Source organism: Labrus mixtus, chromosome 20 (assembly GCF_963584025.1).
Source record: "Labrus mixtus chromosome 20, fLabMix1.1, whole genome shotgun sequence".
NCBI lineage: Eukaryota > Metazoa > Chordata > Actinopteri > Labriformes > Labridae > Labrus > Labrus mixtus.
Window position 1 is genome coordinate 1,417,405 of NC_083631.1, and position 9,812 is coordinate 1,427,216.

At 38.9% G+C, this 9,812-nt stretch overlaps 1 long non-coding RNA gene across 2 annotated transcripts; it reads right to left on the reverse strand.

Moving 5' to 3' along the window:
• Positions 1–224: 224 nt before the first annotated feature.
• LOC132954704 (uncharacterized) lies at positions 225–6,620 on the reverse strand. 2 transcript variants are annotated; one of them, XR_009665838.1, is made up of 6 exons: positions 6,523–6,620; positions 5,620–6,029; positions 3,995–4,027; positions 3,689–3,757; positions 2,867–2,933; positions 225–1,287 (listed from the first exon to the last, which is right to left on the reverse strand). It is a non-coding gene; the product is annotated as an uncharacterized LOC132954704 (long non-coding RNA). The 2 variants fall into 2 exon arrangements; XR_009665839.1 differs by having other exon boundaries at positions 225–1,897.
• Positions 6,621–9,812: the final 3,192 nt, after the last annotated feature.

The following is a 9,812-nucleotide window of genomic DNA, read 5'->3' on the forward strand; positions in this document are numbered from 1 at the left end:
GATGTGTAAATTACTCAGTTAGGCAGTTAGGATGTGCACATGCAGAACTGAAAAGACTAAATAAAAGAATACATTACTGGCAAAAAAAACATGGATTCTACACGGGCATTATTTAGAGAGAATAAGCCAAAAAGTTCTGAACACTTCTGGAATTATCTAATCAAATTTTGGCTATAGTCAGTGTTGAGGTTTAGTTTTTCAATGAAAATAATTACAAATTCAAGTTATGTTAAATGTTCTTTATTTTCTTTGCTAATACAATTTATTATCATGCACATAAATCTGTATTAGGTGGAATATTCAATTATCTGAGATAATGCAGATTGTTTGGAAGTGTAATACTTGATGCGGCTGTTAACAGAGCAAGTTCCAGAGTAAAAATCAAATATAGGCAAACACTGAAAGGTTCTTATGGGTCTCTTAGTTAATGATATTAAGGACAGTTAAGTGTCATGAAAGCTTTAAACTCTGTTGCCCTGTGCGTCAATTCTCGGCATCACATCAAATTGACTTATTTTTCCTGTCCTGTCAGCCTCTACTGTACAGTTGTTGTGTGCGCACATATGTGATGCAAAGGAAGCGAGGTGCACTCCCAGCTCCTGTGCAAGAAATGAGAAAAAACGTGTTGTGAATGTGCCTCAGGAGGCAAACCGGACCGCGACCCTGCACCTAACAATGTCCCAAACACATCAACTATACATCTCCATTTCAATGTGATGCACAGAATGTGAAACAACACGGTAAGATGAGGCAAGTATTTCTCTTTATTTTTGTTTTGTTTTTAAGATTTATCTTATTTGGGCTTTTTATGCATTTATTTTAGAGATAGGACAGTGGATATATTCAGAAAACATGGAGAGAGAGTTTGGAATAACATGCAGGAAAGGATCCACAGGCCGGATTTAAACCTGGACAGCAAGACCTCTTGCATATTAAAGCCTCTTTATATGGGGTGTGCTAACTAACCGCTAGGCTCCATTTCTTATTTTTATTATGGTCTTTCAATATGTGACTTATTCCATCAAGAACATCATTCATTCTTTTTAATTTTCTGCAACATATCTTTCATTGTATCAACAATCTCTATCTGCGATTCCTGCGCAGTGTAATGAGGACCTAGCCCGACGCAGCCCTCAGCAAGCGAGGCACTCCCAGAGGCGCATGGATTTGCTTCTCTGGAGACACTGGCCTCAGATCCTAGGCCCCCCTCTCCTGCTCCTCCTGACTCTGCCTGGCTCAGGTTGTCTGGGGGTGATGTGTTCCTGCACTCCCCAGTTTCCACATTATCTGTAACAATACATTACATTACTTTTTAAAACTCTGTATGTCCAGACTGTTTATTGTACATAAAAGTAGAATGTAACATGTGACTGATAGATGCATGCTTTGTTGTAGGTGGTCTGTGAATCCAGCAGCAAGTTTGTGTCATGCTTTATTTTATGTAATTAGCCTACCAGGAATAACCTGACTGTAAATATAAATCAATGAAGCCTGCTAACAAACTTTTTTTTTTTAAATAAAGTTTTTAGGTGTTTGAATGACAGAAATATGTTCAGATGAGATCTTTTAAGAGTGCATGGAAACAAGTATAATATAAAAAAGAACAGCATAATTATTAGGATCCCTAAAACATGGATAAAAACCCTTTAAAAAGTAAGGCTTTGTACAAACTGTATGCTTTTTTCTGCCTTTCCCCTTCAGATACTTTGATAAGTATCTGCTTCCTTGTTGCCAAACCTGCTGCTTCACAGACCACGTCCCCTGTCAGCTGAAACACGATACTGTTTCCCTGTGTTGAACTGTTTTGTAAGCATATGTGTGTTACTCCAGCTCCACACTCTTCGTGGTTTCTTGGTTTGGTCCGAGCAGCTGGAACCCCCGGATTATTACAAGACGACTTTGGAAAAAGAAAAAAAAGACTCATGACTGGCCTGATGCTGGGGGGTTGCTTAACTTTCAGTCAACCTAACAACATGCTAAGAGCTGGAGCTGAGGTGGATTTTAAGCCTCCTGACAAACCAGGACCAGTCAGATCAGCTACATGCCTTATTGTGAATAAGGTACAGTGTGTGCTGATAGAGACATGAGCTACTCAGACTAATTTCATTTTTTGAACCAGGCTGTAAACATATTAATTTCTTCTACAGGATTTTGCACTTCTGCATTGGCTTCATTTTTTAACACTGGAGGTTGCTGCTTGGGAAGAACACACATATCTGAGTCGCCCTCATGTGCTGGTATGATACCAGAAATTATGGCTTCTCCAAATATTGCAGTCACTTGTTCTTTATGAGTCATCATATCGGGATTTCCTGGGCCCCCCACCTGTGGCTTTGATGTCAGACCATTTTTTCTTTATTTCAGCCGTTAAGCATGACTCTGAGCCAGCTGCTTTTACTACACTTGTGGTGAGCTCAGTCATTTTTTGTTTGTTGCAAATTCCTGAGGCATGTGGCACATTAATGGTCATTAGCAGCTACTAACAGGAAGAGCCAAGGTGGGCCAACGGGCACGTGCAGTTGGGCTTAATTTAGCATTAACTTGGATGTATAATGGAAAAGGGAGCAGGAACAGGTGAACACGTTGATTTGTAAATATGGACACTTCTGTGCATAAGTACTTTTCCAATTTTGTGAGTACGCCGACTTCAGTATGAAAGCTGCCCAGTCTTTTAAACCTGAGGCCCCTGGTCTGGGGTCCTCTGTTGTGGTGTCACTAAGGCAGAGTGGACAAGGGTTCAGCAGCACATTAGGTCTTCCACTAGGGCTCTAGTGTCTCTGGAGCAGTAGCACCAAGATGGCTGCCTGGTGAAGTAAACTCACATCTATTTTGGAGATTGACTACTTTGTTTTTTATCCTGATTTACCTGAGCTTTGCTGCTCCAACACACCACCCACATTGGTTGAGTTGTCCACGTGGTTCCCAATCAGGGGCTGCAGCAGGGGACAGAAGGGTGAGTCAGAGGGTCATTAGATGGCGCACAGTGAAAATTGCAGAATATAATAATACATATAGCTCTTCAATCTCTCCCGTTTTTGTTTCAAAATGAAAACCTAAAAAGCCTTAGCATTTTTCTAATAAGCTCCACGACCACAAATGTGGTAAAACTAGAATAAATATTGGAGATGCTTTTGAAAAATTGAGCGAGGTTAGAACGCAGAAAGGTTTCAAGGCCGATGCAGTGCTGCTTAACGATGAAGCTTCAGTGTCCGTTACATGGCAACCTGTGTGCACATCAACTCTAGGCAAGAGGGGGTGGGAAGACAGCTCTTTTCAATATTTTGAATTGTGACTGCAGTGCCCATTTTAAACACTAGGTGTCAGAGTTACATATTGTTCCTTTAATGACCAATCAAGGGATCGATTGCAAATTAGCATATGCTATATGTAGTGTGTGGCAAAGGTTTAGTCGCTTGATACTTTTAGTTTGTATCTCAGAGAATGATACAATGGACAGTAATGGACAGATACTTAACTCAATTCTCAATTCTTGTAAATTGCAAGTTAATTCAGAAGAGAACAGAACAAGAAAAAGTAGAAGTAGTCTCATTAGCATAGGTGTTCAGTCACTCTGAAGTTTTCAGAAGAGGACACTTTCCTTTTTCTTTTATCAGACCGTGATGCAAAAGGTTTAACAAATGCTGCATTAAAAACAAATTCATGCTTATTTCAATGTGAATACACTTACATTTGTTAATGCATAGGTGTGATCTCCATACACAACAACTCCATTCAAACCACTCGGGTCTGTTACACACTGGACAGAAAACACAACTGATATAATAATGAAAAGGACAGAAATTATTTGATATTGATTATACAATATTTCATGATTTAGTATCAAATCTGCAAAGTCAAAGTTGTTTATAGTGTGTGTGTGTGTGTGTGTGTGTGTGTGTGTGTGTGTGGGAAAAAGAAACAATGCAGTGTGATAAAAGACCTGCTGAAGTTCAACATTTAGGACTAAAGGATGGCTAAAAATAATCATACTCACTTGAATAGGCAACTTGGGTTGTATTGGTTGATCCTGAGTATGAGACAGAAGGACATTTAACTTGATTTTTGTTAGAATTATAAGTAAGTTGTTTGACATTAACATTTGACCTCTTTTACACCTTTGAACTCCACACAATTCAATAGCCATTTATAAAACACAACATATTTTCTTAGCTCAAATTTACAATAACAGTTTGGAATAAACACAAGATCCACATCAAGAAATGCTAACTAATTCAAAACACATTTTTCACTTTGAATTTTCATATTTTTATTTAACTTTCATTAAACCAGGAAATAAACTTGTTGAGATAAAAATTTAAAAAATCTGACACATATAACAAATTTAAACAGCAAATGTTTGTTGAAATCATCAACAAATACATCAGGTAGAATATCTACAGCCAGATGTGTGGAACAGATGGTAACAAAAGGTCCTGGGATTGAAGAATATAAGTCACTGTACTCTTCTGACAGATGAAGGTCAGAACGTATGAAGAAAGTAGGCCTCAGATAGACTTTTATATAAGAATACAAGTGTTTAAGTCTGTGACTGGTTAAAATAGTCCATCCAACACGTGCATACAAAAAAGTGAAGGATTTAAAATGAGTGATGAACCACAGAGCTCCATGATACACAGAGTCCAGAGCATGTAAGCTTTGTAAAGAAGCATGCTCGATAAAAACTCCCCATAGTCCACCAGCTATCGTTGTTAACAACATGCTAACAGGCTAATGACGTTACAAATAATTGACTGCTATTTAGCCCATAACTTTAAATAAACATTTATAAAACTGTTCAATAACACATACACTCTTACTATTTCACTGGTCAGGAACAATACTGTGCTATTATTATTTGCTAACCACATGTCCTTTCGGCTTCTTAGCTTCAGTAAGCAAACCGAACTATAGCCTTGGCTAACCTAAAGGAAATGGCATCATTCTGAGGTTGTTCTCGCGACTCATTAACGTTGCGAGACAATAATCGGCCGTGTATTTATCATCACAACCTTTGAGCCTTTACGGTGATTCCATTTCATTTTGGGGCTTTTTTTATGCCTTTATTTAGAGATAGCACAGTGGATAGAGTCAGAAATTGAGGAGAGAGCAAGTCGGGAATGACATGGAGCCACTGGTCAGATCGAACTCGGGCTGGCCGCTTTACTGCCGTCTCTGATTCTGTATTCTTCATTAGTTACAAATAATTGACTGCTATTTAGCCCATAAGTTTAAATAAACATGTATAAAACTGTTCAAAAGCACAATCTTACCATTTCACTGGCCAGGAACAATGCTGTGCTATTGTTGCTAGCCACAGGCTTTCGGGTTTTAAGCTTCAGGAAGAAAACCTAACTAGCTTCAGGTCACCTCTAAAGGAAATGTAGATTCTGAGATTGTTCTCGGGATTCTCACTAATGTCGCAAGACAATTTTCGGGCAAGCATGCCCGAGCTGCCCGCTTTACTGCCATCTCTGATTCTGAATTATTTGAATTAGGGTGGATATTTCTGATAACAGTATCTTTCTTTTCACTACTCTGGCTTTTTTACTCAAGCTAAAGTTAAATGAAATTCTTCTGAAACTAAATCTGCTAAACATAACAAAAAAAACATCAACTTACCTGGGGTATTGAGCTCTGAGTTTTTGAAATGTAATATCTTCTCTTGTTTCAAAGCGATTGGACATGGCAATGTGGAAAATGTGTCCAAAAATCCAATTGTTGTTGAATGTTCCCAGCATGAAAAAAGTGACGGGTAATAACATTCACTGTGTCTTCATCTTGATGTGTTGTTCAGGGATAAAAAGATAACTTTATTTGTTTTTAACTGTATTTCTTGTGTAATCCAGCTCTGAGAGTTTTCTCAGAATTTTTCTAAATACAGTCCCTGATTGTAGCGGTCTGATCTATTTCTTTATTTATTCATACAAGTTTGATTCCTTGTTGCATGGTAATTTCAGTACCCATTTAGAAAATCCTTTGGAGTATAGTCAAAAATCCTCGTTTGAAGTCCGTTCAGTCTGGTCCACTGTCTGTAAGAAATAAATTATACATTCATTATAAGAATTTCCTTTTAAAATCTTCATCTTCAAACCTTTTTTCTATTGCTCATTAATTATAATAAAACCTTAAAAATAATTAAGCCAAAACACACAACTAAATACTACATGTAAAAGATGGCACTTGTTTGGTGTACTATATCTGCCGCTGACTCTGCCTCAATCGTCCACACTCACAGTACTGAATCTCCAGCGACTGAAAGGTGAGAATTACATTAGTTTCACCTCATTGTCACACAGAATTAGTCTGTATAATAATGTTAAGCGAAACAAAAAGATAGACAACTGAAAATGAACCCATTAGAAAAATCACCATAATTAAAGGCTAACCTGAATTTTAGATTTTTTTTATTCTCTAAATTTACACTGCCATTTTGAAAGATTAAAAAAACACATAAACTTGTCTATAAAACTATCCTGAGAGTGGTACACAAAAAAGAAAAAGAAAAAGAAAAAAGCAAAGTACCGAGGTAGTCACAGTGCATCGTTGATATTTCCGTCAGGTTGTTTTAACCGAATGAACCAGCAATGTAAAAGTCACAGTAGGCTTTCTGTCTCCTCGTGCTCACTGCACCCTTAGATTTGCTTAGAATTTTAAATAGGAGTCTATCACTATATAAACAAATAGAACCATCTACGTTCTCTTTTAGCTTACAGTGGGATATAATGGAAGCAGTGTGTTGAATACCAAATGCAATGCAAATTATGCAAAAACAATGCCATGTGTTTTTTTTTTTTCAAAGAACCAACTTGTTTTTTTCCTGTTGATGAGTTGTTTGTGAAGCTCATACTCCTCATTCTGACTTGGTGTTTGATAGTTGGAGTTTTCCAAAAGGCGGAACTTTCATTCCTCTCAGTGATTCACATCTGCATGACAACCATACCAAGCTCATCATGCCCTTTATCTGATCTCTGGTGTCATGGCATAAACAATCCAAGATCTCTATAGAAAGCCACAGTCTGTCTCAGTTGTTTGTATACTCACATTAAATGGGATATGATAGAGAAAAATATTTAAATTGTGAAGTTGGATAACTTCTTACAGTGCAGACACACTGCACAAATCATTGTGTCAAAATCAGGGATTTAAAGAAAATGACATAATAGTAAACAAATCTTATTGAGTGCTTGTTTTACTGAAAAGTGTTCTGAGTACAAGACAAATAAGCAGCAGAGCAGGACTTCTCTTGGCAAAGTGTGTTTCTCTGCTTTGTTTTGATCTGGGTCATACCTCTCTGTCCTAGCTCAGGGTGTTCCTTCTTCACAGACACTCAAAACTGTGTGAGAGTACACCTCTCAAATGTCATCTGCAGCCCACAATCAGAAGACACATCCATGAGCTGCTCCTGTAGGTTGACAGGAAGCTCGTCTCTATTGCTTTCAGACACAATGAATTGATATCGCACCCAATCCAGCGGCTCAGATCTCTCCTTCATATCAAGGAAGTAAGAAGCAAAATTACAAGTCAAGTTGGCCAAGTGTCCATTTATGGTCGACATAACTGGAGTTCTGTCCACAACTTCATTGGAGAGGAAGGCATCTGAGGAAAGCAGGCAAAATCCCCCCTGTGCACATGATCTTTTCCACAGCTCTGTTTTCTTGAGGAAACCACCCACCTTGTCATAAAGGTTCAAGATTTTAGTGTCCCTGCTTTACAGTTTCTCATTCAGCTTGTTGAATTTGTCAAATATAGTTGCAAGATATGATAGCTTTGCAAGCCAGTCAGTGTCCTGAAACAAGGTGGCCAGGGATGATCTATGATCAGACAGAAAGGTGTGCACCTCTCAACGTAGTTTACAGCCTGTTCAGCATTCTCCCTCGAGGCAGCCAGCGCACTTTCTGTGTGGAGCAATAATTGTGTGTGTTCAGATCCTATGGATTCACACAGTATACGAAACAGGCGTAAGTGGCCTTGACTTTATGAAATTAATTACCTTCACGGCGTCACTCAAAACTGTATGGAGCTCCGGGCTCATTTTCTTTGATGCCAAGGCCTCTCTGTGAATGATACAATGAGTCCACTGCAAGTCGGGGATCTCCATTTTAGCCCTTTCACACGGCATGTCATTAATACTGCTGCATCAGTACAGACACTTGTACAGAATTTCCAACTCAGTCCGTTTTCCATAGAAATAATGAATGAATGAATATGCTCAAGTCGGAAATAGTGCCCTATTTGATGTTGCATAGAGATTACATGCTGTTGATAAAGTTGTCTTTAATCAGTTTATTGATTTTCATAGAAATCATTGTTTTAGTTTGTTGTGATGCAACTTTAAAAAAAAAAAATTGTCATGTACCCCTTGCAGTACTCCCACGTACCCCCATTTGAGAATCACTGGTATAGGCTATGTCCTCTATGGCTATCGCTACTGGGTTAGAGGTGAAGCAGGATGTAGTCTTAATCACACTGGGTACGGATGGTACCACAAGCACAAACACTGCCCTACACAGATAAGGTGCTGAGTACAGAGTGAGACATGGAAAAATCATCATCTGGACATGATGTCCACTCCACTATCTAATTAACTGGGGACGTCTATTGCACAGAGAGAGATCAGGCGGGCATGCACCCAGCACAGCAGCTTCCTGACAGCAGCTCCTTCCTTAGGATATGCAAACTGCAGGGAGTGGCCCCTGCAGAGCAGCCTGTCCAACCAGCAGATCATGGAACAGAATAATGCTTTGAGACACTTGGTGGTTTGCCAGGCCAGGGCCCCGGCTGACGCTCCCATGAAGCCTAATTAAAAGGTCTGAGAAGAAGCCTGCAGAGGCTGAGGTACACACTCTTAGCAAAGTAAAATTAAATAACTACACTATTTTTGGCAGAGTACAAACTAAATAACTGTACTCTCAGCAGTGAAATTAAAAAAATAAATAAATAAAGTGATTAATAAGTCTGTTTTGTAAGCAATTTCACAGCTACTTTACAACCACTAGGCCGAATAAATGGAATTGAGCTTGGATGATGCATTTCTAGACTTCAGACTACTCAAAGTGTTTTTTCATGCCTTTTCATAAATGATGGCCAAAGTAAAGTGGCCATCAGAAGTAGCTAATCCAATGCATACCAACTAGGGGGTAAAGTGCCTGACCCCGAACTTTCACGAGATACATGTGCATTGAGTGTCCGCTCCGTTACGGCTCCGCGCACCCTCATCCGTCAACGCCCACCAGCTGCATTCTCTGTGTACAGATGGAGTGCATAGACAAAGGAAATTCCCACAGTAATTTTACATATTAACTCATGACAGTGAGACAATACGATGTATGTGGTATAAAACTCTATATAAACCTTATAAACACAAACAAACACACAAAAGATTATTTTTCTTTTTTATTCTGAAAATAAACCGGATGTTTTAATGTTGCTTTGGTGTCTGACTTCCCGTCCCGCTAGTTCTTTTCTGTGCTAAATTGATGCGTCGGGCTCCAGCATCCAGCAAAAATAGAAGCAGATACTGCTACTGACTGCCAGAGACGGAGCTTAGAAGCAGCGCAGCGGAGCCAGTGGAAACACACAGATTGAAGTGAAGTGAAAACCTTACATCTCTGTAACGGAGCAGAGATTGAACAAACAAACGACAACTCTACCAACTAAGCCACAGCCGCCCCCCCTAAAAAAGTGAAATCTGTTTCATTAGCTATTTGACTGCTATTTTACAACCACTAGGCCAAATAAAAAACATAAACATACTCTAAATTTTAGCTGAGGATTCATTTAAGACATGCTTTCAATCTCATAAGGAAAACTTA